General features: G+C 39.8%; 2 protein-coding genes across 2 annotated transcripts in view; one reads left to right on the forward strand and one right to left on the reverse strand.

Annotated features, from left to right (window-relative positions):
• Window positions 1-17,012, reverse strand: part of LOC119411943 (serine/threonine-protein phosphatase 6 regulatory ankyrin repeat subunit C-like) — a 1,101,338-nt gene that overhangs the window by 1,029,193 nt on the left and 55,133 nt on the right. The gene's annotated exons all lie outside the window — the stretch shown is intronic.
• Window positions 15,583-17,012, forward strand: part of mdfi (MyoD family inhibitor) — a 189,614-nt gene continuing 188,184 nt past the window's right edge. The window contains exon 1 of the mRNA XM_037678936.1: window positions 15,583-15,800. The gene's annotated coding sequence lies outside the window, so the exon portion shown is untranslated. The remainder of the gene's footprint in view (window positions 15,801-17,012) is intronic.

Raw genomic sequence — 17,012 nt, forward strand, 5'->3', positions numbered from 1 at the left:
ACAAAACTGTTTTCTAAAGATTGTTCGCAGGTCACACGCTTTCTTTTCCGTTTGGCATGAAACACATTCCTGTAAATTACTGCTCGGCTTGTCGTTCCCGTTCTGTTCTTTGAATTTTCTTTGTTTTTTCTGCTGTTTTAAAGCTTTCCACTCAAACTCCTATACTGTACTGCAAATGCTGAGTGTATGTATTTATCATATTAAGTGCTGCCGGTGTCTTGGTTTAATAGTTTTTTTTTGTTTGTTTTCATTTTTAGTTCTTTATAAAAACGTCTGGGACGCTGACTTTTTTTTTGTTTGTTTTTAGGTGTATTATCAAAAAAATTTTTTGAAAAGAAATAAATTTAGATCAGTGGTTTAGGTAACAGCTGTTTATATATGTATATTTATCTTAGCTAGATCTATTTTGATACATTTTTTTCTTTTTGGGTCTCTGTGTGCATTTATGCGTTTTTATGGAAAGGAAAAAAAAAAACAACAACAAAAGGAAAACAAACTTAAAAGTTTCTTCAATGTGTATTGATACCTCAGGAGGACTTTTTTTTTTCTTCTCAAAGACAGGACCAAAACCTCTGACAAGAAAAAGAACGAGGGGGAAAAAATGTAAGAATATGTAGCCCCTTTCTTGCATAAGAAGAAAAGATTATGCAGAGCTATAGAAAAGCATTGCTGTAGGTCCTTTCAGGTGCCAGTTTTTGTTCTTGCTCCATGTGACCCCTCCTCTAACCCCCCAACCCCTGTCATTCCTACGCTGAACTTCAACCCACAGACCTGTCAATCATCTGCAGGTGCCAAGGGGCTGCCGCCGAGTCAGAAACCTGGCCGGCGGCGAGGAGCTGAAAAACATGATCTCCCGGTCCGACAGACTGACACTGTTGCATTTTTTGATACTCCTCCTCTTGCTCAGCTCCAAAACCAAAATGTGGACTGGCTCTCGGAGATGCAGCTCTGACTACCAAAGGCATCGTGAGCCGACATCGCTTTGTCCAAACTCCTGAACTGTAACCAAACTGTAACCAAACCAATGCCACAACCAACCAAAAACAAAAACCAAGCTACTTCCAAAACTCTCCATCGACTTCACGTATCACTGATTCCCCTCATGCGCCCGCAGAACAGTCTTGTAGGAGCAGTCTACCTCCCACTGGCTGGTGTCTGACTCGAACCGACGGAGGGGGATCAAATCCTAATGTGTGATTGGACAGCTCTGAGGTGTCACGCAAGGGTTAAGGGACTTTCAAAAAGAGGAACATTTGCTTGATGCTATTATGACTTAAAGACAGCCAGAATCTGATGGAACTACCACTTTATTGATCCTCTGGTTAAACCTTAGGAATGTGTGTACATTTTCAGCAGTGACTATTGATTTTTAGTTGAGTTTCTGTTTACCTCTCTTTATTCTATTTTTTTGTTTTTTGTTGTTGTTGTTGTTGTTCCTTGTTATTTGAAAGTGTGACCCGAGGAAGAGGCGGGATCAGGAACTGGGTGCTTGCTTTAGACAGACAGATGAGCCCAGGCCTCTAACGCTCCTCCTCCCCCCAGGGTAGCCATGTAATGCCAGTCACTGCCCTTTTTCCTTCATGCTGTATAAAAACACACGACACAACACACACATACATATATCTGTGTATTTGTAACCTGAATCTTCTTGTGTCTGTCTATGCAGACAATAAAAAAACTGTACAGTAGGTCTAGTTGCATGTAATCTGTACTAATTATTGACAATGGCATTATAAAATGCAATAAAATACTTATTACACTGTCCTACGCCGTGTCCTTCATTTTTATTCCTTTGCATTGAGTTTTACACATTAAACTGCGCACACGCCAAAATACTTTGTATGTAGACTTCATTCATTGTATATCAATGAGCATTGAAGACTTATGAAGCTACTTTTTGCTTATGTCTGTTTCCTTAAATTACTTTGACCTGCACCTACAAGTGCAAGGACACAAATATTCTTCTAGAACACGTGTCAAACTCAAGAGCTATGGGCCAAATCTGGTCCCCCAAGATGATAATTTAAATGTTAAATATTGTATCTCTCCTCATTTTTTCTTAAAAAAAAAAAGATAAATATATATTCTGATGCATGCTCAATAATCCAGGTAGAAAAATCTAAAAAAGTTAAAGACTGGACCTCTGGACATTCAAAAAACAAACCTCCCCCCAAAAAAGTAGAATGATGAAAGACGAAACGTTTCTACATTATTTTTTTTTTGTTTTGCTTTGTTTTGTTTTTTGAATGTACAAAGGACCAGATTAACTTTTTTTGATAAATACATAATTTTAGTATAGACTTCTCTTACCAGCTGGCTAACTTTGAAGCCATAAAGAGCAACAGAACGTCAAATGAGATGGATCAAACTCTTGTTGATGAACCTGCAACCAAGAAGATCCCGAGCATCTGACTCGAGTTAATGTAGCTGAAAGTGGCCCATGATGACTCGGACAAAGTTTTTAAATTTTGACTCCATTTGGAGTTCGACGCCACTATTCTAGACAACTTGCAACAAGAGGTGTCAATTGATATTCTCAGAAAACATATATACACTATACACAGAAGGAATGGTCCAGTTTGGGTCAAATGTGGTTCATGTACAGACCCGTTACGCATCTGTGAACATTCTGTTTTGAAAAGAGCTGCTATGACTAACATATGACTTGGCATCACGAGTGGAGGAACAATGTTTACAGTCAAATAGTGAGGGAAGGTCACCAGACACAGAGGATGCCTCATAGACACATTAAACAACACGACCAGCACTTGACAGAGTTGAAAAAAAGGTTGCATCACGTGTTAGTATTGTGCAAGTGCATGTCATGCAGGACATGTCGTTGGAGCAAATCAAGACAGACCAGAGACCACGTTAAGGGAAGATCATTGTATTGTGCACAGACGATTATAAAACCTTGTGACGTCTGCACCTGCCATCTGGACAAAGGTTTAAGATTTTTGCAACACCCTGTGTCCTCCCACACCACGTCTCTGTGACTGGAATCCACCAAACTACAGGTTCGCCAGCCAACGTGTGAGATGCCAGAGGAGGAACAACTGTCTTTAGAGTGGTACTGCAACCGGGAGGCACAAACTGGTGATGAGTAAATTTATCATGTTTTGAGATGAAGCTTGGTTTTCTGTTACCACACAAGACTACTCTACATGGTGACGTGGACGCTAGAAGACCAATTCTCTCCATGTTGTGCAAAGACATGCTGGTTTCACAGCATGCTGGATATCAAGGACCAGTTACAGCAGCCAGACGTACTGATTGATGTTTCCTGGTTTTAAATAATCGAATCATATATTGAAAAAGGGCAGCACGGTGGCACAACTGGTAGAGCTGCTGCCTCTCAGCGAGCAGGTCCCCGGTTCAAATCCCGGTCTGGGGGTCTTTCTGGGTGGAGTTTGCATGTTCTCTCCGTGCATGCGTGGGTTTTCTCCGGGTGCTCCGGTTTCCTCCCACAGACCAAAAACATGCATGTTAGGCTGATTGCTAACTACAAATTGTCCCTAGGTGAGAGAGAGAGTGAATGATTGTCTCTATGTGTCCCTGTGATGGACTTGCGACCTGTCCCGGGTGTCCCCTGCCCCTCGCACAGTGATTGCTGGACATGGACACTGGCGACCCCGTGACTCAAAATGGAAGAAGCGGGTAAAAGATAATGGACAGATGGATATATTTAAAAATGAATTTAATTTATATAGCACCTTTAAGAAACACTTAGCATTGACCAGTATGCTTCTATGTTGCTTCACCATTAAATTTCACTAAAAATTGCTTTAGTAAATGCAGACATGTTCCGGTTTTTAGTTTTCTACATCACCTTATCATCTAGCCGTTTCGTCGCTTCTTTTCCCTTTAATTGTCCTTTTGGTTGCCATTTAATTTTAACTTGTTAAAGAAAATTTTAAATTTGTACGCATCTTTTAGGATTGCCTAGTGTTGTCATTGTGGTCCTCTGTTGTCATCACGATTTGTTAAAAATTCAGGTCTCTCTTATAAATGAGTTCTCGAGGCTCAATGAGATAAAAGTTGAATGAATTAATTAAAAACGAGGCAGCACTGTGGCTCAGTTGATGGAGCCTCTTGGTGAGAGAGTTGCTGAATCAAATCCCGGGGCTGGCACCTTTCTGGGTGGAGTTTGCATGTTCTCTCCGTGCATGTGTGGGTTTTCTCCGGGTACTCCAGTTTCCTCCCACAGACCAAAAACATGCATGTTAGACTGATTAACTAAATTGTCTCTGGGTGTGATTAGTTGTTTGTCTCGGTTATCTGTGTCCCTGTGATGGACTGGAGACCTGTCCAGGGTGTCCCCCACCTCCCACACAGTGACTAATGGACATGGGCACCAGTGACCCCCGTGACCTGGAAAAGAAAAAGCAGGTAAAGATAATGGTATAACACACACAACTTCATTACAGTATTACAGTTTACTGGAATTAAAGTCTAAAGTATAAGAAAAAAAAAAGAGTGTAATTATTTCCGGGCGTTCATGAAAGGGTAAGTTGTTCCATTAATTTGGGACAAAAATATGGGATTCAATTTTGAGCTGTTTACACGTAAAATGTAGAATTGTTAATTATGTTACATACATGTCATAGAAATTAAAAATGATAAATAGTATTAAGGTGTTGCAGCTACTGCTGGTGCTCAATCACAACTCCAGGAAGATGGAAGTTCCTCCTGCCTCGTGAAGTGGGCCTTCATGGAGGTCAGAGTGTGCTGTGATACAGACAGCGGCCACCAGGAGGAGTAAACAAACCAGAAAACACAACAAACAGCAACAAACATCACTGCCCTCCACTGGCATGGTCCCACCAACAGGGTGGGCCAGAGAGTGCAAAGCAAACAAGTCAGCTGTTTGTATGGAGACACAAAAACAGGTGGATGAACACTATGCTAGCGTGCAAAAAAGTTCAGAGATATATTTCTTTTTAGATAAATACATTCTCTATGTTTTTCCCTCCTGCTCCACACCCAGGTCTGTTTTGCAGGTGTTCCACATGCCCTGAAGCTCGTCTTTAAACCTTAACTCTGCACCGTGGATGTGTTGCCATAAGGAGCAAAAAATGGAAAGTGTTTGAATTTTTTTCGTTCTTTTTGGTGATGGTGGTGTGTGTGTGTGTGTGTGTGTGGGGGGGGGGGGGGGGCTTTGTTTAATCTTGTGCTTTTAGTGAACTTCTCTGTAACTCCACTGGGAGGAAACTCACTCTCTCACTCTTGACGCTTAAATCCCTGTGACATTTGGGTTTTTTTTGGAGAGCCCCCTTCCCAAAGCCTCCTATATAGCCGCAAGCACACACACACACACACACACACACACTACACTGATATGTACACACATTCACTGGCATATACACTTTATGAATACCAAGCAGAAACTTGGTATAATATTCTTGCACAAGGTGAGCCAGGGTGCAGAGCAACACAAAAGGGTTATTTTTGGCTCAAACCTGAGGCATGAACATTTTTTTAATCCTCATTTGGGCCGACTGGGTGTGTGTGTATTAGTGTGGAGTGTGTGTTTGTTTGGTTGAAGGTAGATCTCCACAGTCGTGGATCTGATTTCTCATCTGTGTGCATGAACTGTTAATGCTAAAATCAATATGCATAGTTTTGTGATTGGGGGGGGGGGGGGGGGGTGAACTGCTGCGAGTCTCAACAGCATGGAGAGCACTGAGGTCCAGGCAGACCTTATGAGTCACGAGACAAAGTCACTCAGGGCCTCGCTTTGTCGTTCTTCTCTCTCTTCTTCGCCTCCATGTCTGCGGCTGAATCAGCGGGCCATCCTCCAAACAGCTGACTCACTGAAAACAACACAACATATTTATCTGCCTTATTGTTTTTGGGCTAAATCACCAGCAATTTTTACGTCTTGTTTTCTAAACATCATGGACTCGCTGAGCGTTTGACATTTATATATTAAACTGTAAATGCAGCAGTAACAGTGTGAAGGAGAAGACAGACTTGCTTTTGAACTGAAACAGTACGCGCATGAGTCACGTCTCCTTTGAAGAAAATCATTTCATTCGTTTATGAAAAGCATTACTTCGCATCTATTTTATAAATCTTTATATCACTTTCAATTTTGCCCCAAAACAGTCGCATATATTATGTTTTCAGTTGTTTGTAAGCAGCAGAAGCACTTCCATTGCAATCTGGGCCAATTCTTGCAGGAATATATATATATATATATATATATATATATATATATATATATATATATATAAACAGTCAAAAATAACTTTTGCATGAAATGTTTTATTTATTTATTTATTTATTTAATTAAATCTCCAAATGATGCTGTTTCAGACAGCAGCAATTCATTTTGGCATTAGTTTTACCCAGACTAGCCGTCAGTGCGTCAACCAGGTAAATAATGAACTCTGTTTCTCCAAAGTGAGGTTGTTCAAAGAGCTATCAACAACAAGTAAGAGACTGATTGTTCCACAGAACACCATGTCCAAATATCTAAACTATTCCTTTTAGGTACAGCCATAAACAGCCCGACCTATTCGAGATTTATTCTGACAATCAGAACATGAAACATTCAAACAGCGTTCATTTAACTAATAAAAACTATTTATTTGTTGAGACAGACTTCATAAATTAATTGTAATTTATAGCCTTAAAATGCACATGTAAATCTGATGATAGTCATTCAAATGATACTTTCTTGGTCAAATAGCGTTTTGGTTTGCATCCAGTTAATTTGAAACATAGAAAGACCATCGAGATGTATTAAAACTAGAGACCGGACTGGAAGCTGGAAGTTGAAGCTGCAAAGCTCCAAAAATACAACATGGCTGCTCTCAGAAAGTCAAACATTTTGACTCGGATTTTGAACAATGGGAGAAAACCTTTTCCATCATCATTAATGTTGATAATTAAAATACAACCAAATGATATTGTCTCTCTGACTTTTGTTGACGTTTTACATGAAATAAAAATATTTTGCACTAATAAACTTGTATAAACTTGCACTTAAACACATGAAGGGAACTTTTGTATCGAAGCAGCAAATGTTGAATTCCCTTGGCCACTGTTTATTCTCTCTAAGTCCAAAAGTTTCTATATGGAATGCTACTGTTTGCACTGAATTTATATTCATAATAAAGCAATTTAAAGTCACAAACAATAGGAATTAATAGGAATTACTCTAAAATTTTTGTAAGTACTTTAGTGAGGTTCAATCTAATATTTTAACGTTTCTTAACCCTAACTTATAAAGTCACCTTTAAAACTTTTCTTTAAAAAATCTGGGTGTCTGACACATAGAAGAATAACAAACGTTTAGTTTCTGTCAATATTACCAGCCAAAGATCGAACTGACAGCAGGAACCTGCAAGCTGGAAAAACTTTTTTCGTCAGAATTCATAGAAGTTTGTGGATTTTCAGAACTTGCCCACTGCTTGACCGTCAAAAGGTAAAATAAGTTTATTCACAAACTGTAACCGACAAGAAAACAGACACGTGTTTTAGGGAAATTTTGACATTTTTATTGACGAATGACTGGATGCTAGTTGATGCTTGTTTGCTGAACTTGAGATTTGTGTTGAAGGCTCAGTTCATCAGATCTAACACAGATGTAACTTTGAGATTGTCATATTTTATCTTGAAAATGAAAATCCTACCACTAAATAATAATAATAATAATAATAATAATAAACTCTGATATTTCCTGGTTGTGTGACTGACTCTGCCGCTTGTAAAGAGTCTCTGTACATCATGTTCTTTCTGTTTTCTGTACTTTATCTTGTTTATGGTGATGGCGCCTCACTGGGAGCAGATTAAATTTAGAAGCGTATACAACAAAAACAGACAGGCATATTTACACCCACTTCAAATTTAGAGCAATGGTTCCCACAGGTGGGGTCGGTGCCCCGCTGTGTGTCATGAAACGCCAAGTGGAGGTCCTCAGATTATCTCCAGATGTCAAGTTAAGTTTAAAAATGATTGTCTATGGCATTCTTTCTCCATAACTGTTACAAAAAATAAAAATAAAAACTGTTGTGGTAAATAATAAAAATGACAATGCAGGTGTTATGACAGTTTGTGTTCTCATGTTGTTGTTTAGTAGAGTTATCAGCAGTGTGTATGTTTAATGTGGTAATAGATTTTTGTCATTATCATTTTATGGGTCAGAACCAACAGTTTTGGAAACCACTGACTTAGGGGGTTTAGTCAACTGAGCATTAATTCCACCTTTATTTACACAGGTTAGTCTCATTGATCCTTGAGGACTCATTTACCATGTTTTCTGACCTATAAGTCACACCTTTTTGCCTAATTTGCATACCCTGCGACTTACATGCTGAAGCGACATGTTTATGAATTTTTTCCCATATTTATAAACCAATTTTTGGCTGAGATACGACCGTTTTCATTCATTCTGACTGAAAATATTGAACACTACCATTTTCAGACGCTAGATGGCACTCGAGCAGTATGGCATGCCGTTGTGTCATGTAATAGGTAAAAGTGGCTATTCATTCCATCTTTATTTAGACGGGTTAATCTCATTGAGCCTCGGGGACTATTAATGACACAATCGGCTTGCCATAGCCTCCCACCTTCGCCCAGCTCGCTTAGAGCAACCATCCAATCAGCTTCATTTTGCTGAACTGCCCCGGCAAAATGCAGCCAATTTGACAATTGAAGTGCATTTATTAAGTAAAAGTTCAACACCTTTGCTATAACGCCGAGCAAACAAATAATTGTTTTTAGGTGGTTATCTTGTTAAATTTTGAAGAAATGTGCAGCGTTCTTTCTTCCTGATTTCCTCCCTCTGCTCGCTCCCGGAGCACCGAGGCAGCGAATACTTTGGAAATGCAGCTGATTTGACCATTGGAGTGAATTTATTAAGTAAAAGTTCAACTGAGACACACCTTTACTATAAAGTTGAACAAACAAATAATTGTTGTTGGTGGTTATCTTGTTAAATGTTGAAGAAATGCACAGCGAGTCTTCCCTTTGCGCACTCCTGCTTCCGTGAATCGGGTTTTGAAATGCAACTGATTTGACCATTAAAGTGCATTTATTAAGGAAAAGTTAAACTCAGACACACCTTTGCTATAATTTCGAGCAAACGTATAATTGTTTTTAAGTGCTTATCTTGTTAAATTCTTGTTAAGGTCCTCCCATGCACGTTCCCACGGCCGCCATTTAGCAGCCAATCGATTTTTGGCACAACACCGGTCCACGTTTCCGGGTTGTTAGAGGTGATGCGTAACAAACGCGACGTGTCAGTGGTGACACATAATAGGTGCGACTTATACAGCAAAGTGACGTATTTATGGATTGTTCCACTTTATTAGAAATGTTTGGACTGATGCAAATTATACTCCGGTGCGACTTATAGGTCAGAAAATACGGTACAAGAGAGACCTGTTTTTAACAAAGAATGATGATAATAGTAGATAATCTTAAAAGAAGGCATAAAATGAAAAAAAATAAATGGAAGAAACTGCTGTTTTAAACAAAATAAACAGTTAAAGCGATATAAAACACTAAAAACGGGAACAGGCATGACTTTTGACTCTAAGGGAAATTATTTCCACTGATAAAGGAACAAAAATGCAAGAGAAAGTTCAAAACACAGTCAGAAATGTATATTAAACAAAGGAAATGCTCAACTGACACATTGACTGGGTGTCAAGGTGATTTTTAAATCTAGCTGTTGGAGTCTCACAGGTAAACTCATCTTAGCAGCAGGAAACCTCCCCCGAGAGCCCAGCCGTCTTTTTCTCTCGAGGAGGAACCCTTGTGTGGCAGAAGCAGCAGAGAGAGGGCCCCAGCTACAGAACAAAAGCATCTTTGTGAATGATTGAAACCACATTTTACCCTCTCGCCTCCTCGCTCTTTCTGTCTCTCTGTCTCACACACACCCTCCTCCTCATGCTCGCTCTCACCAGTCATTAGACCTTTCAGAACGACTGAAACAATCCGAAGTTTAGAACAACACAGCGTCTGCAGATCCACTTCGACTTTCCTAGAAGCGTCAACATTTCCTGCAGCTCGAGATCGCATGTAGTCCGGTCAGACACCTGTTCTTTCTCGGCTGAGATCTATAGACCCCCGAAGCCCCCGAGGCCTTAGCCAAACCAAAAAAAAAATCAAGTCTTACAAGAAGTGACAAGAAGACTACCTGTGGACAATTTGTCCTCCTCCGCTCAGCTTGAAGAGAATAAACAACACTCTGTTCTACATTTGTAACGACATGCAGGCTAAACCTGTGGCACAAGAAAAAGACCTGGACTGGTTCACATGATGAATGACCAAAGATTCAGTCATAATGACAAGAGACAAAACCTTTGATTTTTTTATTCATGTCAAACAACACGTCACGTTTTGGAAAGTTCACTTCCTGCAAAACATAAAAAAAGATAAAGCACTTGCATAATGTTCCGTATTACCATATATTTTGCTGCAGCAACACACAATTCTACTTTTTTTATTACCTTGACACTTTATTACATTTTATGGAGTATTAAAATTTTGGGGAAATAATTACAGAAATTACTTTAGACATCGATACTTTGGATGAGAGCCATACATTTCTTCTTCACGTTAACTCTGACACAGACTTCAAAGTAAGTTTTATATTCACGAGTTTAGGCTAAATTAATAAAATTGCGACTTTAAAGGAACTTTTAATTTGTGAAATTGGACATTTATCTATATGTTTTGTATTTAGGGGGCTGCGGTCTTGTAATCCTGAGGTTGCGGGTGCGAGCCCAGGTAGAGCATCTGGTATAAAACAAATTGGCAAAATTTTCATGCAAGTTCGCCAAAAGAAACTTACTACCGGTATCTATATGTTTTATATTTGACAGCTGTGACAAAGACATCTTCACTGTTATAAAAATCATGTCCGTTCCTTTAGTCAAGCACAACAAACTAAGGTTGTTTTCTTAAGTGTCACAAGTGAAGAAAGAACCAGAGAACTGAGCAGTGAATCAGTTTTATGCCTCTATACCAGGGCTATTCTACTAGGGGGGGCACAGTTACAGAAAGCAAAGAGCTCAGGGGTCGGACATTCATCAGTTATTTCATTAATTAAGCTTGTTTTACAGTTTAAAATCTAGTTTTATTTAAAAATGAACCCATCGGTGGACCAAACTGAACTCAGAGGGCCTGATTTGACCCCCGGGCCACCAGTTGAATAGCCCTGCTCTATACGTTTTCATTCCACGTGCTTTAAAATTGGGTCACGATTAATAAAAAATGTTCAAGAATTACAAAAAAACGTTTAAAATTATTAATGTGTGAAAAAAGACATTTAGAGCTGAAAGGTAACATCTAGCTCCACTATGAGAAGGTTCTGTGAAACCATATTTTGACTAATAAACACCAGACACTGAGGAGAAATGATTCCTTACTGAAAGGAGACATAATGGGACTCACACTGAATGTTGCTTTGTCTCTATTGTGACATTACTAAATCGATGTATTTTGGCAACAGATGTGCAATGTTTATAAATTGGTACCATATTTTTCAGACTATAATTATTAAATATTAAAATCCTTTAATTTTCTCAACAATCAATAGTGAGCCTTATAATCCGGTTGCCTTATGTATTAATTCTGGTTGTGCTTACTGACCTCGAACTGATTTTATGTGGTACACAGCGCTCAAAAATATGTCAAAATGAACTTGTTTCACTTAACGCAACTTATAATCCTGTACGCCTTATAGTCTGAAAAATATGGTACATGTAAAAATAAATAAATATGTTTTGTGTCCACCCAAAAATTTCATGTTAGGAGCCTGAAATTATATATTTTTTTAAACAAGATATACTACATAATACATCATTTTGGGTTATTATGTCACAATTAATCTATATAATTTGTTTCTTTTAAAAGTAAATTGCACTAACTGCTTCACAGAAACCTTGGAAAGTGATACAAAAGGATATAAAACTGTGTGCTTTGGCGGAACACTAAATAAGTACTTTTATTTTGGTAGAGATTGTCTGCATGTGAATTTGCTGTATCCTTTAGGATTGGAGGATGAGTCGAGGCCCTGCCGGAGATGAGGAATGGACAGACTCACTGTCATTTGTTTGGACGGATTATGCTGAGCCAAAGAGTTTATCTGTGCTTAAAACTATGCTTCGAACACGACAAAAGATCAGTGATCATGGTGTGAACAAGCTTCCACCAACCGTGAGACAAAAGCCTTAAAGTAAGTATTAAATAAAACAAAAGAAAGTTTGATTAAATTGACACCACGTGCCTGCGGAGCACCTGAACAAAACGGATATAAAAACAATAGACTGTTAAAGAAAAACTTGTGGAAGTCGTAAATGATGGAATCCAGTGCGTCTCACGAGAGTTGGCGCCTTGCATCCTTTTAATACTTTACTTTTCCAGGAATAGCAGATTTTTAGAAAACGTTCAGATAAGCAAGAATTTCTCTGTGAGCTCCTTGTGACTCAGTAAAGTGTCTAAAATGATTTATGATTTTTTTTTATTTATTTATTTTTTTTTTTGTGGGGGTAAGGACTGGGCATGCTCTTGTCTCTCCCTCAAACCAAAGAATAAAACTGAGTTTTAAGTGAAGATTTCAAAGCAGCTACAGTGTTTGCAGATGACATTGTGATCTGTGGTGAGAGCAGGGAGCAGGTGGAAGAGAACTTGGAGAGGTGCAGGTATGCACTTGAAAGAAGAGGAATGAAAGTGAGCCGTAGTAAGACAAAGTACATGTGTGTGAATGAGAGGGAGGAGGTGGAAACAGTGAGGCTACAAGGAGCAGAGGTCACAAAGGTGCAGGACTTCAAGGACTTGGGGTCCACTGTCCAGGAAAATGGGGAGTGTGGTAAAGAAGTGAAGAAGAGAGTCCAGGCAGGATGGAGTGGATGGAGAAAAGTTTCAGGAGTGATTTGCGACAAAAGGGCGTCAGCAAAGGTCAAAGGAAAAGTTGTGGTGAGACCAGCTATGCTGTATGGTCTGGAGACAGAGACATGGACAAAAAGACAGGAGACAGAACTGGAAGTGGCAGAAATGAAGATGTTGAGGTTCTCCTTAGGAGTGACAAGGATGGAGAAGATCAGGAATGAGATCATCAGAGGTACAGCACAGGTCGAACAACTGGGAGATTAAGTTAGAGAGGACACACTGAGATGGTTTGGACATGTCCAGAGGAGGGACAGTGGGTATACTGGTAGAAGGATTTTAGAAATGCAGCTGCCAGGAAAAAGACAAAGAGATGTATGGATGCAGTCAGAGAGGACATGGAGGTAGTGAGGACAGAGGATGCAGAGGACAGAGTGAGATGGAGGAGGATGAGTCGCTGTGGAGACCTCTGAAGAGGGAACAGCTGAAAGAAGAAGAAGAAGATTTAAAAGCAGCTATAGGATGCCTGTCTAATGTGCAAAGTGTCCCTCTACGCCAAAACCCTGTCTCCCCTGAGCCGACACCTGGTCCACTCAGCAGGTATGTAAGAAGGGGTGAGACCAGTTAAAGACGAAAAACAAGTCAAATCATTTTAAAATGGTTTCTAAAATGTAATGTGAACCAGTGGAGGAGTTTTCTTGTGCTGGTTTAAAGTGATGCAACGTTTTGCCCCGTCAGTGAGCGGACAACGGCAGACGCACTGACCCCAACACACAGAACGTTTCTGTGATCCAGCCGAGCTGCGACGAAAGCATGAATCACCGTTTTAAATAACTGCTGGGAGAAAAACTGGGCCAGCCACCTCAAATGAGAGCAACTCATTTTAACAGCTGCCTTTTTCTGGCTGTTGAATTTAAAGTTGAGATTTACCTGGACCCCTCTGTTTGTGACAATTGGGTAGATGTGCTATAGTAGCAATGTTCGCCACAACCTTAATGTTGGATTTGTCTGATGTGACTTCAGAAAATTGTACATTTTGTTCTCCACAAAATCTGCAACGACGACAAAAACCAGACACTGATCATTTTTTCAACCAGTCGTTAAGGTACGCGGATGAATCAGCGATATAACAAAACAAACAGGGAATTGTTTTGGTCGTTAAATTCCATCTATGAATGAAGAAACTTCCTTTGCAGCGTGTAAAATAATAACAAGCGATGCCATAAAACAAAAGCTCTGCTCACACTTGTTGTGTTCAAACAAAAAGCCTCATAAACTGAAATAATTTCACTAAGTCACTATACTATAATTACGCCAAGCAGCATTTAAGCGTTCCGCTTTTCCCGGAACAAAAACATTGGCTAACAAAATCATTCTATTGAGTTAAAGGCCTAGCATTCATGTTGCATTTTCACACCAGAGTTCGAAACTAAGATCATTTTGACCATGACGTATGTGTTGGAGATGACTCTCAGCTACTACCACATCAAATCTTAACTCAATGTCAAAAAAGTGGACTGAATCGTAACCATTTACGTGTCTGCCATCGATTAGCTGTGGAAGCCATCTGGACTCCAAACGTGGTGTACATTCAGTTTATACTTCCTCAAAGTTTAATTAAAATCTATTCAGTGGTTCAAGAGATGTTTTGCTAACAAACAAACACGGTTGATGACAATAATTAATGCCAATATGTTGGGTAACAAAATGCACAATGCATAGTGTTCTTAGTATGTGTTGGGGGATCATGCTCAGCTACTTCCACAACATAGTTTAACTTAATACATGGCAAACTGATGGAGTTATAGCCATGTTTGTGTTGACTAGGGTGAGTTAGCTGTGGTGGCCATCTTAAATTGGGGCGATTCCAAAAAGCTAATCAGTTGTGGCTGCACATCCAATAACTGATTCCTGAAAGTTTCATTAATATGCATTGAGTGGTTCATTAGATATTTTGCTAACAGACAGAGCTGACTGACAGTTAAGGGTAGAGTTTTCAAAACAGATCTTATCCAAATTTTAGCTCAATATTTTTACATCAGGCTGAGTTGTAGCCATTTTTGTGTTTGCTCCGGTCGCCTTGCTGTGGCATCCATCCTGAACGGGGTTGACTCCAAAAGTTAATTAACTTGAGATGTGCATCCAGTGATTTTTTTCTGAGAGTTTCGCCAAGAGGTTCATGAGAAATTTTGCTAACTCTCTAGCACTGCACAAAAACCTATATCTCCCCAAGAAGAATGAGAACTTCTTATTCTTCTTATTCTTAAAGTCTCTGCAAAGGGAGAAACAAACAAACAAAAAAGGCTGGGATGGTTAAAACTTGCACAATAAACTCAATGACCTGCTGATGTTTCTGCTGTTTGTGTTAATAATGACAAAACATTCGGTTCCTGGCCTCATGAAAACTTGTCTGTGTCAGTCTGTCTGCTTTGGGTTAAGGGGGGGGTAATTATATGACAGAACAGTTCAACCCAAACTTCTTTATTGCCTGGAGGAAGAACAATCACTGCTGGCTGTAGTTTCCTGTCCAGGAGCAGCAGCAGCACAAGTCTGAGGCAACTTGTGGTCGTGAGAGGAGAAGCGACACAGAAAGGACAAGCTCAACGTGACGCTCTAAACAAGTTTGGCACGGAACCGCAGCTAAAACGCAGCAGAGTTGCGCGCGCGCTGGCCCCTGCAGAGGCTGAAAACTCCCCAACATCTGGTCCGCCGGAGGAGGAGGAGGACTGGGCGAGCCGAGGAGAGGAGAGGCGGAGAGAAAAGGATCTGTGCCCGAAGAAAATGCTCTGAATCTGGGCTTGGTGTCCCTGCACGCGCCGGGGAGGAAGACAGGGGGTGGGGTGGGGGGGGCGGCTGTGACCCTGAAAAGAGCTGGAGGACTTTGGAGGTCCACCTGAGGAGATACGAGATGATTTAGTGACATAAAGGACAAGCCAGCAGAGAGAGAGAGAAAGGTAAGGCTGTGTTTGCTGCGTCTTTGGAAACTAAATGTGATTTTGACGAGTTAAAGTTCGGTCTGAACGTGCACAGACTCGTTCTGAACCTCTGAGCAGACACGCACAATCCATGGACTCGATTTCATCCATGCACTGGAATACTTCGACGTGTTTATGTGACGTACTTTGGACTTTTTCCCCACCAGAACCAGTTTGTTTGCGCGGCTTGTGTAGCAGAACCAGTTGTTCGTCGGAGATGAAGTGTTCAGCTCCAGAGCTGCAGCCAAACTTCGCTGAGAGTTGTCAAAAAACGTCCAGGGGCAATGAGTGCAGGGCGAGCGGCCGCGGGAGCGCGCAAACAGCTGCCCAGCTGAGCGCAGGAGGCGCGCGCCCTGTCCCAATCAGCACGTGAGGCTGCATTAATCTGAAAAGTTTCTCTGGACGTGCTCACAGTCTGAGGCCTCCCCAAAGCAAGGTTTATAATGGTTGAACTGGTTTTTGCGACTTTTTAGGAAAAAACGGGGGGACTAAAAATTAATTTTATCATAAGATTTCCTCTAAACACAATATTATTGTCTTACAGTTCGAGGCATGTTAAACCAGGAATTCTCAACTGGTGGTTCATGACTCAAAAGTTGGTTGTGGGAAATTTGTCTGAGCAAAATAGATGAATAAATAAAATGTAAAGGAACCAGATCAAAGTGCTGTTTGTTATGTCAGCCTTATGGTTAAGGCTTGAATAAGTGAGTGAATAGTTTTAATAAGATATTGTTTGCTATATTTTTACTGGATGAAAACATTTAGTTGAACTTTTTTTCATATATTTATATGAGCACTGTGGTTTTATTATAAAAAAGGCACAAGTGAAGTGATTTAATTTTACACAATAAATAAAATGTAAACTAGTGAGTGTAATAACCCTAACATCACCACTTACTGATCATTTTAGTTTCTTGGTATTAAAAACTGTGATAACCCACTATCTCAGGTTCATTGTGAAAGTTAAAACAAAAAGAAACTAAAACCAGTAAAAAAAAAAAGTGTAGTGCTCAAAATAAGCTGAATGCTTTGATTCATGAATTGTTAAAAAAAAAAAAGCACAAAGTGTGCAAAAGTAGTTGGAGTCTAATTATTTCAAACAGTCTGAAAGTTGACTGTAATCACACTATTGCAGAAATACACACAGCACATTAGTGTTATTAATGTTTTATTTAATGTTTACTCCTAATT

The sequence above is a fragment of the Nematolebias whitei genome, chromosome 7 (assembly GCF_014905685.2).
Source record: "Nematolebias whitei isolate Nwh7 chromosome 7, NemWhi1, whole genome shotgun sequence".
Classification (NCBI taxonomy): Eukaryota; Metazoa; Chordata; class Actinopteri; order Cyprinodontiformes; family Rivulidae; genus Nematolebias; species Nematolebias whitei.